This window comes from Topomyia yanbarensis, chromosome 1 (assembly GCF_030247195.1).
Source record: "Topomyia yanbarensis strain Yona2022 chromosome 1, ASM3024719v1, whole genome shotgun sequence".
Taxonomy (NCBI): Eukaryota; Metazoa; Arthropoda; class Insecta; order Diptera; family Culicidae; genus Topomyia; species Topomyia yanbarensis.
This window is the reverse complement of record NC_080670.1, coordinates 3,454,573-3,470,950: the sequence shown is the minus strand read 5'-3', so window position 1 is coordinate 3,470,950 and position 16,378 is coordinate 3,454,573.

Genomic DNA, 16,378 nt, shown 5'->3' with positions numbered 1-16,378 from the left:
TCAAATTTCGTTACCATTCTGAATTCAGCATACCGCTGTATAAAGGGCCAAAAGGGGGGTGGCAGACCCGTAGGCAATTGCACCTACTCAGTATCCGCGGGAATCAAAGAGTCTCCTTCCAACAATAAGATCCAACAGATTGAATAACGAATTTCGCGATACATGTCAAGCTTTCCACGGGATGGTTTGTTTGAAGAAGAGCGCGTCAAATTGTTTACAACTGTTGGAGAGAAATTTATCTGTCGCGAACGACGAACACTTTTCCTCCTTGACTCCGATTGGCTTCCACTTCATTGTCCAGTTGCAACTTCAATGATGCCCTGATGCACCCTCCTCACCCCGTAAAGCATATGCATAATATAATATAATATAATATAATATAATATAATATAATATAATATAATATAATATAATATAATATAATATAATATAATATAATATAATATAATATAATATAATATAATATAATATAATATAATATAATATAATATAATATAATATAATATAATATAATATAATATAATATAATATAATATAATATAATATAATATAATATAATATAATATAATATAATATAATATAATATAATATAATACTCGCCTGCCGGAACCCATCAAACAGATTTCGATGTGAGGCCGACAAATCTGGAGAGGTGGTTGACTAAATCGGGTCTTCACTGAATTGTTCATAAGAATAATAATGTGACGTAATAAATAAAATATATGCAATATATTGTATGTTTCGGCAACACTTCTACTGAAAAAATATTATTTTTAAATAATATATAAAGGCTGGGTTCCAACTATTTGAATAAAGCAATTTCCAGTGCTTGTTAAGGCACTACCTGATGATTTGTGCGAAAAGAGCGCGTCAATCTTATTACCACTTATCGGATAAGAACACCAACAGCAACAACATTATTACGATGAATTATATGATCAGTGAGAGTATTCTTATCTTGTGACTAGATGCTGGCGACCCACGACATCTAGTCCAAGATGTAACTTAAATGATATCCTGATGCTCCCTTCCCACTCAATGGTATTTAATGTTTATATAAATAATAAATATATTGCATGTAATAAATATATAACATATAACAGAAGTAATGGCGAATAAAAAAATATAATGCTAATATATAGTTTAATAAGAATACAATCAATATACTAAAGGCATATAATGAATATATTGCATTCAATAATTTCAGCATCACTGTAAAATATGTAAAAAATACCGACATTTTAATTATAACTATAAGTAAAGTAAGGAATAAATGAAATGAAAAAAATATCTCCTCTACCAAACGAAGATTACATGCAGTAATATGTGCCTGTATATAAATCTGAAAATGAATTCTAGAGAAATTAATGAATCATGATTATAAAAGAGTGATTTATCATCATTATTATCATAAATTAAAAAAAATGAATGTAATAGAGTATAAGTAAATAGAAATAATCAAATTGTTGCGATTCATTTATCTGACAAAACTGCATAATAACACAATTATTAATGTTCGATAGTCCCAATCAATATTGCTACCGTATTCAACCATTCTTAGTTTTTGAACATATCTGCATGTAATGAAAATAATGAGTACCCACGTGGCTAATTTATTTAATAGATTAAATTTTAATAATCATTGCGATGTGTATATATAATAAACTTATCAAGTAGAATGTATATCTTAAATATAATTTAAATTAATAACATCATGGATATAATAAAGACAAGGAAATTTATATATTGGAGAAAAAAATGTAATGAATATATTGAAAATAGTGCATAACTGCATTACATATACTTGTTAATGAATGAAAACAACATTTAATAATGTAGTAAATATTATGACACTCGCAACGGAATTATTAATCAAAAAGAAACAAATTTTGTGCTTCGTTCTACGCCCCCACCATCCGTTTTTGAAAAATACAACCAAGCAAGCCGGCTACTAAATATTCTCGAAATATTCACGATCGTGTAAGGCCTGTTTGAAATGAATTGTGTGGTACTAATATAAAAAATACATGCAGATTTTTCCCCTGCTAGGTCCCACTAGGTTTCTCACTATCCACCCTCTCTTTAGAAATCCACTGCGGTTCTATAAAACTTTAGATGGTTTTTATCAATAAATATTGAAAGGCTGTGTCTTTAACTGATTTTTTATGTAATGAGTTAAGGAGCAAACGTAATAGCGACCGAGTAGTTCTCCAAAGAGAATTCCCCACCTGTGGATAGAACCCAATGTTAAAATATCAGTTAGAAGCAACACTAGACAACCAGCACTGTTCTCAATCGTTCATCTCGCTCCAGTACACCAGGGCTCAATAGTCGGCCATGTATTCAAAGTACCGAATGTCACCCCAATGGACCCAATATCTGAAAGAGATAGACCGACGCTCCGCACTTCATTCACAGTCAGTATCAGTTACGATTTTTCTCCCTCATTTGCTAAAACCTATATTATATGAACAAGATGCATGGCTAAGCGCAAAACGAAACACAATAATTATATACCCCTGCCCTTTCCCAGCATAAGGTATAATATATTACACGAGAATAATAAACCTGTGTTTGTGTTGTTTTCGGTGATATACGAAAATACAGACAGCAAACCTGCACTGAGCTAGCCCGACTGCGTATCCGAACGAATTTTCACGATACATCAGGCTTCCGTCACCGGTACGGGACGTCAAGATTAGTTACATGCATTTAGATGGAGGCATTCACACACAACATCAACGGCACGGAATGTCTTGACGTACGGCACTTGTGAACGGGCACAAGAGAAACGCATTCAACTTATCCTGACGGAATGGTGACGCTCTGTTGGCGTCGACTGAAGCCGACGCATCGCCTGTATCGCCTTTTATTAAACCCGGTGCAGCTTCGGTCAGACTTATGTAATTGCTGCGAAGCGCACCCGAACACATTCACATTCTATACAAAGAGTCCAGTAGGATAGAGACGATAGGTCGTTTACATCTTGAAAAATATATTAAAAATTCCAATTGGAAATTTCTCACCGGATCCGAAATGGCGATGTCATACTCCAAGATAAATTTACTGGGTGTGGTATTGTCTCATGCTGGATATTATCACGCTAGACACTGTTCTGTCCAACAAACCACTGCCACCACACGGAAAACAGGCCACACATGTGCACTTCACTCTATCCGACCGAATCAGTTGCAAACAACCGCATTCACGGAGCCATCCAAAAAAGCAACCGTTGTCTTCGGCTCACCGTGCCGAACTGATGATTTGATAGTATTTTGCCTTGTATTCATAAAAAATATGTCCATCTACCTACCCTACTGTGTTCGTTCGGCCGAATATGATACCAAATTTAAAAAAAAAATCTAAATTCTGAGACTTTTTTATTAGTTGAGTGTTAAATGATAAATGTCAAACACCGAGATCATCGGAATTCAGATTTTAATTGATATTTTCCACTTTTAAAAAATTATATCCATTAGCGCGCTCTCGAAAAAAATGTTCTACTGATAGTTCGCGGCTTACATTATGGCATTATCTTTCAGAAGGATTTGAAATCTTCTAGAATCTTATAGTGCCATTACATTTTTATTACTTTTTGCTAGTTATAAGGAATAACAAATATCCATTTTACCTACAGTGTCCATAGCATAGGTTTTTTGCGTATTATAAATATAAGTGCCTCTAAAGAGAAAAGTAATAATCAGTAAATTATGAATACTTAATATTCCTGTTCAGTCAATGCTAGCTCAAGGACAATTCTAAATAGGTACACTGAAATGATTCATTGCCGCCACGTGCGTCGACTAGAATACCTAAGCCAATGTAAAACAATACAACCGATTTCTTGAGACGCTGCATTACCTATCTCATTACATTCTTAGAAAGCATATTCTGGATCTTCTCTGATTTGTTGTCCATTCAGCAACAACAACAGAAATAACAAAATAACAGGTTTTGTTTTGCATTATAAAACGGAACTCATAAAAAAGCGGTGGTTTTTAACTGCGTCTGAATTAACTCACACACATGCTATTTTTGAAGAAGATCCAAACTGGAATATCATTTATTGGCATCAATCTTTCCATTCGTATTTTGGACTGATTTAGTAGCACGAACATTCTCTGACTATAGAATGCATAAATGCGTACGAATCCAAATGATTTAGTCAACTGCTCTTTATAATTTGTAGTGCTGTTTTTTTCCGAAAACCTTTCGTTCCAAAAAGGTTAATCAAACGATTTGATTTGGAAGACAAGTACAATCTATCTGGTAATCGATCTTTACATAATATTGATGGTTGTCGAATACAAAGCCCAAACACCGAACAAATAATCCACTTCGAGACAATTTGTGTCGTGGCCTACAGGTACAGCAGCAATCGAAATCAATTCGCTTACCAAAAAGATACACACTATAAGTTACACAATCTTTCGCAAAAAAAAAACGACACGCTCTGCGTAGTCTGACCTAATCGATAACAACGCGGCCAGCAAATGTTCGAGTCAACGTACTCCTACCATCGGCGACCCCACGCAAATAAAACTGCAGCAAAGAGCCTCACTGACACACCAAGCCCACTTCACTCCAACAGTAGTGTTTTTCAAGATCACTTGAAACGGCTGTAAAGCATTATTTCACACCGAGTGCACGCGTAAACTTGACTTCCAATTAGCAACGCGCGCGGAAAAGTCACACAACGTGGGCGAAGAAAGAATCCACCGTCCAAGATCGACTTTCGCAAGCCACGCCGCAACCCGACCCGCCCCACCAGAAAGTATGCACTAGGTCGTGTGAAAAGTTAAGTGCTCAGGTACCTCGCAGAACTCTCCGAGAATCCACCAACTACGAACACGCCCGCGATTAGCGCGATCATCACCTTATCGAAAGTATAGACCGTCCGGGAAAACACGTTCAAAATTCTAGGACGAACTGATCGGTATGCCGTCGGTGCACCGACTGACTTGACACGCTGATCCAGTGCTATACTTTATGGATTCTTTCGTGAGCGTGTGGTCGTCGTCGTGGATGGCGTAGCGTGAGGTGACCCCATGGCCGATCGAGCCTCGCGAGAACCTACACGAGCGAATGCGGAGCTCGAGCCACGAAGCAGCGACCGGGCGCGTGTGGCGTGGCGTACACAGATCACAGCCAATCGGTAAACAACAACAGAATGCGGCGAAAACGTGAAGCAAATGCGTAGAAAAAAAAAACAAAACGATGAGCAGTTCGAGAGTGATGTGAAAAGTAAAAAAAATCCAAAATATTTGTGCTGTCCTGAACAGTTAGAATTCAACTTAATTTTCAACTCAATGACAATGAATTTGGGTTCAAAACTGGTTTCAAGCAAGCAGATAAGTTCGGAACCAAATTGACATGGGAAACCGGTGTGGAAATATGTGGCACCATGCAAACGGACTGGGTCTTATATTTTAACCCATTTGAAAGTGTTTATTCCAAAGAATTGTTCGGAGTATTTCATTCAGTAATTAGGACGGCTACCTTTATTCCTTTTTAACGACATTTTCTTCAAACCCGAATAAAAGCTGTTTGCAGTCTCATTCACAACAGACAAACTCAACCGGCACACATGGTCCGGTCGAAGGTGGATCGAAGTAGCCATCTATTCAAAAACAAGAATATGAGTGACAGCTGACACCGTTGTTGGCAAATTACCTGTTTTTTTTCTTCAAAGATATGCAATTCGATTTATTAATGTGGTGTGTCATTCAGGTAGTGCGATCATATTGCAAAGATTATGTTGTAATAAGCCATGGTTGTACAAGAACATTGTGAAGTTAATGTTAATCGATTTGTAATATAAGCACCAAAGCTATTCCAGATTTGAACGTGTCACAATGAAGCAAAACTAACGACAGGAAATATTTTCAAGCAGATTTTTTTGGCGTTAAGTTCCAGTAAAATTGCTGAAGTCAGAATACTATTCAGCAGAGCAATATGGAATCAATACAAGATGTCCCAGAAAAGCCAGTCTTCACTCATTTTAAACCTTAAACCGAACGATACCTAGAATCGTTCCAAACATCCATCCAAATCTGCCAAGAAGGACAAGATATTTCTGGAACTTCTGTCATGAGGGTAAGAGGCGATAGCTAAATATGTATTTAGGGTCAGTATTGCACTACGCCAAACTCTGGGTCAAATACGAGTTTTCTTCATTCCAAAGGATAGAAAAGAGAACGAAGTGTTCCCTAACTCCAGCCTCCCGTTCCATTATTATGGAACTGATATGCCTCTATCTGCAGTAAATAATTAGTATGTTTAACACATAATGAATTTCGGTTCATAGCCTTAGCTCAATTGAGTTAATCAACTCGCCACACCTGGTATCGTTCAATTAAATCATCAATCAAATGAAATATGACAGTGATGTATTTAATTTAGTAACCTAGCACAATTAGTGCCAACTTGAACAGAACTAAAGAATCCGGTCCCTTTCTAGCGTAAATTGTACCATACATTGCGTGCACCTATGCCGACTGGTTTTATTGTTTCCGTTTGTTGCAGTCCCACTGGTCCGTCTCAATGTGCACTGCCCGCTGCTAAGTACTGTAGCGAAAATCTATTACAATTTGTAATTTACGTTTCGGTTACAGCAAAGGCACAATTCAAATAGATTCCATAAACACGCCTGCGTGATCACGTATCAATTTCTGAGCTGATCAGCCACCGGAAAGTTAGGTTCAATGTTGAAGATTTATTTGATTCAAGTTAAATCGTTTGGATGTTCGAACAGTTCTATAAATGCTAATATCCTACTCATTACTCAATGTCAATAAAAACAAACCCTAAAATCTTTGATTTAATTTGATGGGATCGATCCCCTCTGTTTTTTGCTATCGGTACTGAGAGAGAATGTAGGTAAATCACATTCTCTCGAAAAAGTAATCAGTCGCCATGCAGAATTGCCAACAAAAAGACAATTAGTCATTCCGGTCATGTCAGTCAGGATATGAAGTCATGCTATTTGTTTAAATTTTATAGACCACAGCGATCAAATAGAATATGATCAGTTTTTCGGTAAAACCGTCGACGGAAACCTTCAAATATTTGCTTAGTTTAGCGACTCTTCTCCATGTCCACGAAATGTGGCTGGTGATACTGAGGCATGTGGACGTGGACAAAAGATCATCAGTGCACTTATTCCTTACCATTTGGTGCCCATTGGTTTGACGTGTGTGAGAACAAGACAATATCCCGCCAGTGCACAGTGATCTTTTTTCGTGCGATCTATTAATTACGCATAAATCGTTATATTTGGGCCAATGATGTCTTCAGAGGAATTTGTCGACACCATTAGCCCTTTCATATAGTGTTGTTATTTGAATAATTAATCTACCTAAAAGTGGGATATATTTACCAACTTTTTTGCAAGTGTATATATTAAAATTATGTCTTCGGCAAAGTTGTAGAGCAAGCTTTGGCCAACAACTTTGCTGAAGACACAAAGTCTTTATCGTTAATATCTTCAACATTATTGCTGGTTGTTTGTGAATGATCCCTTTAAAGCCAATTCATAATTATAACTTATCACGCTGACAAGTTCGCTATGTTCAGTGAAAAGCTTTGAATTATCAAAATGTTAAACTTTCTATAATACAACAATAGCCTATCTTGTGTATTTTCAAAGTAATTCGGACATTTTTGAAAAATATGGTGTTTCAAATGATGATTAGTTGTTAACGGGGAAACGGTTGAGTTTACGTCATTAAAAAGGCAAGGTTTGTCATTTGCTGCTATGGTTTTCGTGATAAATTCTCCTATAAGTGAGATTTTTGCCTTTCTCATATAAAGGAAGACTATGCAATCACTTCAAAAATCGATTTCCCAACCGAGGCCCGGAGGGCCGAGTGTTATATCCCATTCGATTCAGTTCGTCGAGATTGCAAAATGTCAGTGTGTATATGTATGTGTGTGTGTCAAATAATGTCACTCAATTTTCTCAGAGATGGCTGAACCGATTTGCACAAACTCAGTTTCACTACTGGTATAACGCTCCCATAAGACGCTATTAAATGTTTAGTTGATCAGACGTCCGGTTCCGGAGTTACGGGTTGAAGAGTGTGGTCACACAGCAAATTCCTATATAAACTGGTAACCCTATGATGTCCGAATAATGTAATACATATTCAAATACGCTCTACAGTACTTGGATTTGCGGTCTAGATCACTAATGACCAATTAAAGTAGTTTTGACCACATTGGTCACCTATGACGGATCTTTATGCCCCCTGGGAACTCGCCAAGTTCCCGAGCTATTTTCCAACAAAATCGTAAACGATGTTTAAAAACATGATTTCAAATGAAATATAAAACACTCCCATTGACTGCTATTGAATTTCATTCAGTTTTGACTTTTGGTGCCTGAGTTACAGGTTGGTTATTGCGGTCACATAGGAATTTCTCATACAAACCGGTACAATCGTAATACCTCATAGGTTTAAAATCTATTGAAATGAACATCAAATTACTTCGATTTGCAGGCCTAGATCACTGATGGCGAATCAAAAATTATTGGAATGTATTGTCCACTATCGATAATTCCGGAAGTCCCGGGATTCCGGGCAAATTCCAGATCTAAAGCCACTTCGGTGATGACTGAACCAACTTTCACTAACCTAGTCTCAAATGGAAGGTATAATATGAAGTTCGGTGTTGAACCCTCCATCTACCCCTCCACCTCCTACCTCTCAACTCCCCCCCTCTCTCACCTCCACCTTCTCAGACCAACCTGCCACATGCATTGCCTTCATCCACCCGTATACTAAAATAAGTTAGATGATTCCCGACGCATCCTCCCCCTTCCACTAATTATATCTCTTCCCTTCTCCACCATGAAGTTAACATGAAGACAACATTAAACTCACGCTGATTAAGCTATATAAATATTATATTTTTGTTTGTTTCAAGTGTTTCAGTATCGACATGTTGCTTATCAGGTTCGTGGCAGTTGTGCACTTATATATACTTATCAAGCGTAATAAGAATGTAATAAACATTTCAAAAATGTTATATTGAACGTAACTAAGCATCATAGTTTGGATAAATGAGAAAGGCAGCGCTAGGTGGATTAAAACAGGATTTTTTTGTATAAGAAATGATATAACGTCTTAGGAAAAGTTGTGGAGATTGCTTTCACGAATATCTTTGCTGAATACATGAAGTCTCTTGTTTAAAGGCTTAGTTATAGCTCGATATATTTGGATGATTCCAAAAATATTGTTTACATATCTTTTCAATTATTATTCGTACGGGTTTCATATGTTCTACTAAGTTATTTCAATCATCAAAATACACAATTTTTATTAACGTTTAATTTTTCTTATCTCTAATATTTGCGAAGATATTTGACATTTTTTGAAAGAACAATAGTTTTTTTTTTCAAATAATCTATAACTCTACGGGAGACAACGAAAGACAAGTGAACTCTATTGGTTTTTATAGTGTTGATGTAGCATTTCTAGTTACAATTAGAGTTGGCTGCCCGTTTTTGCCTGTTTAAAAGTTATTGCTTTTAAAACTTGCTAATTTTACCAAAAAATTCTCAATAACTTCTAAGTCTCAAGAGATTGCCCGATGATCTCTTTTTGAAAGATATGTATCTTGATAAGTCGAACAACTTTCTTGAACACGCCGAACCTTTTCTGCGATATTTAAGACGTTATGTTGAATGAAAACTTTGAATGGGTCATTCACAAACAACGGTCACTAGCTTCGAGTGTACTAGAACTAGAGAGTTTTGGTCTTTTCTGAAAGACGTTTGAAAAAACAAGTTCTGTGACATTTGTAAAGACTTCATCTTGTTTCTCATACTTTGAAAAAAATAGAGCAAATATCTAACTTCAAGGGAGATTACTCACTATAACTATATTATCAAAATAAAGATCTTGGATCATAATAAAACATCCCAGAAGACATCATTGCTGTACGCTTTACCGTTTTCGTGTGAATAATTTTTCGGTTAAGCACTTATAACTCTTAACCGGACACATCATTGTATAATATACAGTATCGAACAAACGAATAAATCCCTTGTGATATTAGAATTTCTCTTTGTGTCACCAGGATCTAGAATTCAGGATTCTGGGAAGTAGCATGGACAAAGAAACATAAATGAACATATTGCACTTAAGTTTAGTCAAATGATCAGAAGAATTCGAGAATTAATAAAGAACTATGGCAATATTGCCTAGCTTAATAAGCGCCAACCTGAACAGAACTTAAGAATCCGATCGCTTTCTAGTGTAAATTGTACCAGCTGTATTATTTGATTCAATTAGTACAAATATGAAAAATGATGAATATTAAATTTTTATAGAGTTTCGTTTTTTTTTCATTATCACACTAGACCCGCAATTATTCTGCACCATCTCTTATAATTTTTACCGGCGAATATATTAAACCTGAATTGTATCAGATTTGTGATAAGTTATTGGGTTCATAATAACACCTCTAGTAGGCCCCTTACTGCCGGATGAATCTGTGCCAACATTGTAACTATAAGGAAATATATAGGTAGAGCACAGGTAGATGATATTGCACCTCACCACGAGTGAGATTTCCCATGATCTATGTCGTCATGTTGCCATTAGGTGCCTACGGGGTTCGGCACTCGATTAATTGCGCAGACACGCATTTCGCGTCAGGGGAAGTACCGACACAAGGCAAAATGCATAATAATATGCCTATAAAAACAATAATAATTTTCAAAGGCATAAAATAACAATCATATATTCTAATGGAAACGCAGATAATAGAACTGAGTTAATCACCAATCAGGTCAAGGAATTAAAGATAAAAATCCTTTCGTTTAGCATTCGTACCATAAATATTGTTCACTTCTGAGGAAGAAAAGCACTCGAATGGAATCAACATATTTCACATCCGGTTAAGTACGTGGCAGTTAGTCACCACATCGTAAACGTTTGTTAACCTTTTAGCAGTTTTCGTTGCGCTTGAGAGATTCCGACTCGTCACAAAGGTTAGTTAGGTTTGTATGGATACTTTCGTACTTTTATGATTTAACTAAGCACAAAGTGTTTCAGTACAACAAATAGATTAGAAGAGCAGATTATAAATATAGTCTTTGGGTTGGCCTACTAGGGCCGTATTAAGACTATTCCGAATCCCAGAGTAGTAAGGAATGAAGCGATGGTAAGATTAGGTGCATTCTAAACAGGTATTGAGAAACACTGTTTTTGGCTATGGAAATGACAAAACAGAGCATTACAGCGTCGAACAAAACAATAATACCTCCTTGCACCAAATACAAAATTAATCATTTTCTATACTTTCGTTCGCTTAATATCGGGTGATTTTTACGCAATTCAATTATTTTATTATTGCTTTTCATGAATAACAAATCCACCGTTTTTATATTTAACTTAAAGGAAATTATATTTGAACGTCGAAAAATTAGCGACAAATGATAAAACTACTTTACAGCAACAGTGTAAAAATGAATTAGAAGAGTTAATGGTTCAGTCTAAAGATTCTAGCATTGGTATTTGTTAGTATAGCTTATATTTTTTATTTATTATGGGAATCTGTTCGACATTGACTGAGCCACAGTGCCACATCGTCGCTGTTGTGCTATCTTATGACAAACGCCATTTTGGGGTAAACTGAGTTAGATATGCCACATTATTTGTTTGAAAAATCTCTACAGAGTGGCGTTTTCCGAATTTTGAAATTTTACTTGGTTACTTAGATATAGCGAGAAACATGATGAGAAATTGTGAGTTTTTTGCTTCAAATCACTGTATCTAAGGATTTGCTCAAGCTATATTGAAGTTTTAGATGTTTCTATGTGCGAAAATGTCTGAGGAATACAATGGCATTAACATTTTCAAAAGAAAATTAAACGAGCTGTGAGAAAAACACAGCTTTAGTTTTAAACTTGAAATATAGCATATTTGGCAACACTGTAATCAAAAATAACAATTTTATCTAGATTCCCTGACTCATTTCCTTCAAAATGCATTTCACCGATTGCTTATAGACCATATGAACGCAAAGATATGAATAAAAGTTAAAAATTGATGTTTTTCTATGGAAAATTTTCCATGCACGATTATGACACGTCATACAAATTTTGTCATCAATACACGCCTATGACACGTGTGAGTGGGACTTTTGTTTACATTCATAGTAAAAACTCGCAACATAGTCAACCGATCTTCGTAATATTTGAGAGATTAATGCAGAATAGATAGAAGCATCAATTGTCTTCTTTGGATTGTTTATACCATTTATAAGTTTCAAAATATTCAATCTCAAACTTTAAAAATCGTTTTTCTCGAAATGTGCTAAATGGCGCTTGTCATAAGATAGCACAACAGCGACGACATGTAGTAGAGTAAGATGCCGGACCATGCTTCACGCGGATATCTCCCCGCTATTCTTTTTCATTTCCTGAGTTTTCAGAGTCAATTGATTTTTTAACGATCGTTCACAAGTTTTATTTGGATTAAGAACTGGAAAAGAAGCTATAGCCACTTCATTACATGGATGTTAGGACCATACAATGACTTTTTAATGGTGCGAGCAGTATTATTAGGTTCTTTATTTTGCATAAACTGACACTTCAAAGACATGTATCACTCAGTATATGAAAGTATGGAATGTCTAAAGATCTCCGCATAAACATATGGGTCCAACTCCGTACCAAGGAAATAACTCTCAACCATAATCTTCTCTCCTCCATTTTTGAATGTCTTGTAACTAACATTCGGTATTTTCTGAACTTCGACACAATCGTTTCCCATCAAATCCAACTATTGTACACCTTTATCTCAACTGACCAAAAGATGTCTTGTTACTTTAAAAAAAAATCGGTATCAACCCGTTTTAGTTGCTCTTTGGAGAACTTCAGTCGAGCCTTTTTATTAAAATTTCAAATCACGTTTCTTTTGTAAAGTTCAATGCATTCAAAACATCGAGAAAAATGTTCCCTGAAGCTTCCCTTTTAGCGAATGCGAATTGCTGACTCCTTCCATCAAGTTTTTCACAGGCTCCTTGATCAACTTCCTCGCCGCAGAACGCCAGTTTGCCTTGAACATCTCGCTGACAACTGTCTTTCGCGTCTTCTTGAGGTTCCGCTTGACGATTACCTAATATTTTTATTTTGGGCGGAGTTCTGACGGTTTGGGAAGATACAGACTGGACTTTGCTCGTGGCATATCACTCCATGGCCTTTTTCCGTTATGGCAAGATGCCAAATACGGCCCAAAAAAGAACACAACAAATATGTTGCTTGAGGAAAAGCATCAGACGTTTTATCCAGACACTCCTAAGCATAAATTTCCTGGTTGATGGTCTCGGTTGCGATGTAAATATCGCTCTTCAACCAACTGGAACATATGGCCTACCACACGAGATACTTTTTTGCGAACTTCAACAGTTTAATGTGTTTGAAAATTTCTGTGTTTCTCCGTCAGTCAACGTATAATATTCCTGTCAAACGAGCTGTTTAAACTCTGCCTTGACGTAGGTTTCATTATCCTCTACCATGCAATCAAACTGCTTATCGTTAGGTTTACCTTCTTGTAAGTCGACAGTCCGGCTCGTTTTTTTAGCTCGATGCATGTAGATATAGACGACACTCCCAGCTTGAATGTGACATCTCAGACGGAGAGGATGGAGTTCTGCTTGATACAATATTATAGTTTCCAAATATCCCAACTTTTAATATCTTTTCCATGCATTTTAATTCACGTTAGCCACCACTGAAGCAGCGCCATATCTTAAATATTGGCATGAAAGTTGAGCGATAAAAATTTGCGCGTATCTACCGTAAGTCGTGTTTTAAAAGGACCATTCCGAAAATACCCACATTGATTAAGTTATAGCGAATTTCGCTAAACCGGAAGTCGCCATTTTTAATTTCAAAATATCGTCAAAAATCAATTTCTGGCATCTACCCTTCAAGAACATTCCAAAAATACCCATATTGTTGGGGTGCGGGCCATAAGAAATCTTCCAGACCCATCTCTTCCATCTTTCCGAAAGTCTTCTGTCTGAAAACACGAATCATGTTTGAACATGAAAACATGATTCATGTTTTCATGTTGAATCATGTTTTCATGTTCAAACATGATTCATGTTTTCATGTTCAAACATGATTCATGTTTCAACATGAAAACATGATTCATGTTTGAACACGAAAACATGATTCAACATGAAAACATGAATGATGTTTGAACATGAATCATGTTTGAACATGAATTATATCTGGACATGAAAACATGAATCATGTTTGAACACGATTCATGTTTCAACATAAAAACATGATCCATGCTTGAACATGAAAACATGATTCATGTTTCAACATGAATCATGTTTGAACATGAAAACATGAATCATGTTTGAACATGAAAACATGAATCATGTTTGAACATGAAAACATGAATCATGTTAGAACATGAAAACATGCATCATGTTTGAACATGAATCATGTTTGAACATGAAAACATGATTTATGTTTGAACATGAATCATGTTTGAACATGAAAACATGAATCATGTTTGAACATGAAAACATGAATCATGTTTGAACATGAAAACATGAATCATGTTCGAACATGAAAACATGAATCATGTTTGAACATGAAAACATGAATCATGTTTGAACATGAATCATGTTTGACATTGAAACCATGATCCATGTTTCAACTTGAATCATTTTTCAACATGAATCATGTTTGAACATGAAAACATGAATCATGTTAGAACATGAAAACATGCATCATGTTAGAACATGAAAACATGCATCATGTTTGAACATGAATCATGTTTGAACTTGAAAACATGAATCATGTTTGAACGTGAAAACATGAATCATGTTTGAACATGAAAACATGAATCATGTTTGAACACGAATCATGTTTGAACATGAATCATGTTTGAACATGAATCATGTTTGGACATGAAAACATGGATTATGTTTCAACATGAATCATGTTTGACATTGAAACCATGATCCATGTTTCAACTTGAATCATTTTTCAACATGGATCATGTTTGACATTGAAACCATGATCCATGTTTCAACTTGAAAACATGGATCATGTTTCAACATGAATCGTGTTTGAACATGAAAACATGAATCATCTTTCAACATGAAAACATGATTCATGTTTGAACATGAAAACATGAATCGTGTTTCTACACGAAAACTTGAATTATGTTTAAACATGAATCATGTTCCAGCATGAAAACATGAATCATGTTTCTACATGAAAAAATGAATCATGTTTCTACATGAAAACATGAATCGTGCTTCTACATGAAAACATGAATCATGTTTCTACATGAAAACATGAATCATGTTTCTACATGATTCTACATGAAAACATGATTCATGTTTGCACATGAAAATATGGATCATGCTTAAACATGAAAACACGAATCATGTTTCAACATGAATCATGTTTGTAAATGAAAACATGAATCATATTTGTAAATGAAAACATGAATCATGTTCAAACATGAAAACATGAATCATGTTCCAACAAGAATCGTGTTCGAGCTTGAAAACATGAATCAAGTTTAAACATGAAAACATGAATCAAGTTTAAACATGAAAACATGAATCATGTTTAAACATGAAACCATGAATCATGTTTAAACATGAATCATGTTTGAACATGAAAACATGAATCATGATTGAACATGAATCATGTTTAAACATGAATCGTGTTTGTAAATGAAAACATGAATCATGTTTGAACAGTGTGCTCATGTGGAAAGTGGAGAATTCCTCCAAAAGAGTTTGTCTCCTTCTCTGAGGTTTCCACGACAGCTCTACGCTTTTCTGGCCGAATTTAGTCTCGTGCCATTACTCGAAAGATGTTCTGGAGTGGCACAAGGCTAAAGGAGGTCAATTTTGTGCCAACGGATCTTAATCTCCCTAACATATATGTAATTGTTCGTCGTGAAGCAGGCACTCCGGCAGCATTCTAATAAAGTAAAATCGGAGGCAGAAATGAGGAAAAATAGATTTCCGCATAAAAACAAATTGGCACAAACGATTGTACAAGACCTTACGAGCAGTGTTAAGAGGAAGGTACGTCTATTTGGATATTCCTATAAAATTGAACAAAACGAACATGGAAGAAGTTTAATAGAATTTTTTTTATTCCCTGAAAGTTTGAAATCGATCGGTTGAATGGGTCAATTTCTATAAATCTTTTTTTGTGATTCATATTATGAAAGAATTAAATTCCTTGACGAAAGAAATTTGTTTTTATATAATATATTTATATAATCTTTATAGAAACTACTTCAAAATTTTAGAATTGTTTTTTTTATTTCTGACTATTTCTTAGATCACAAGTTCAAACTTCTTTACTTGATGAATA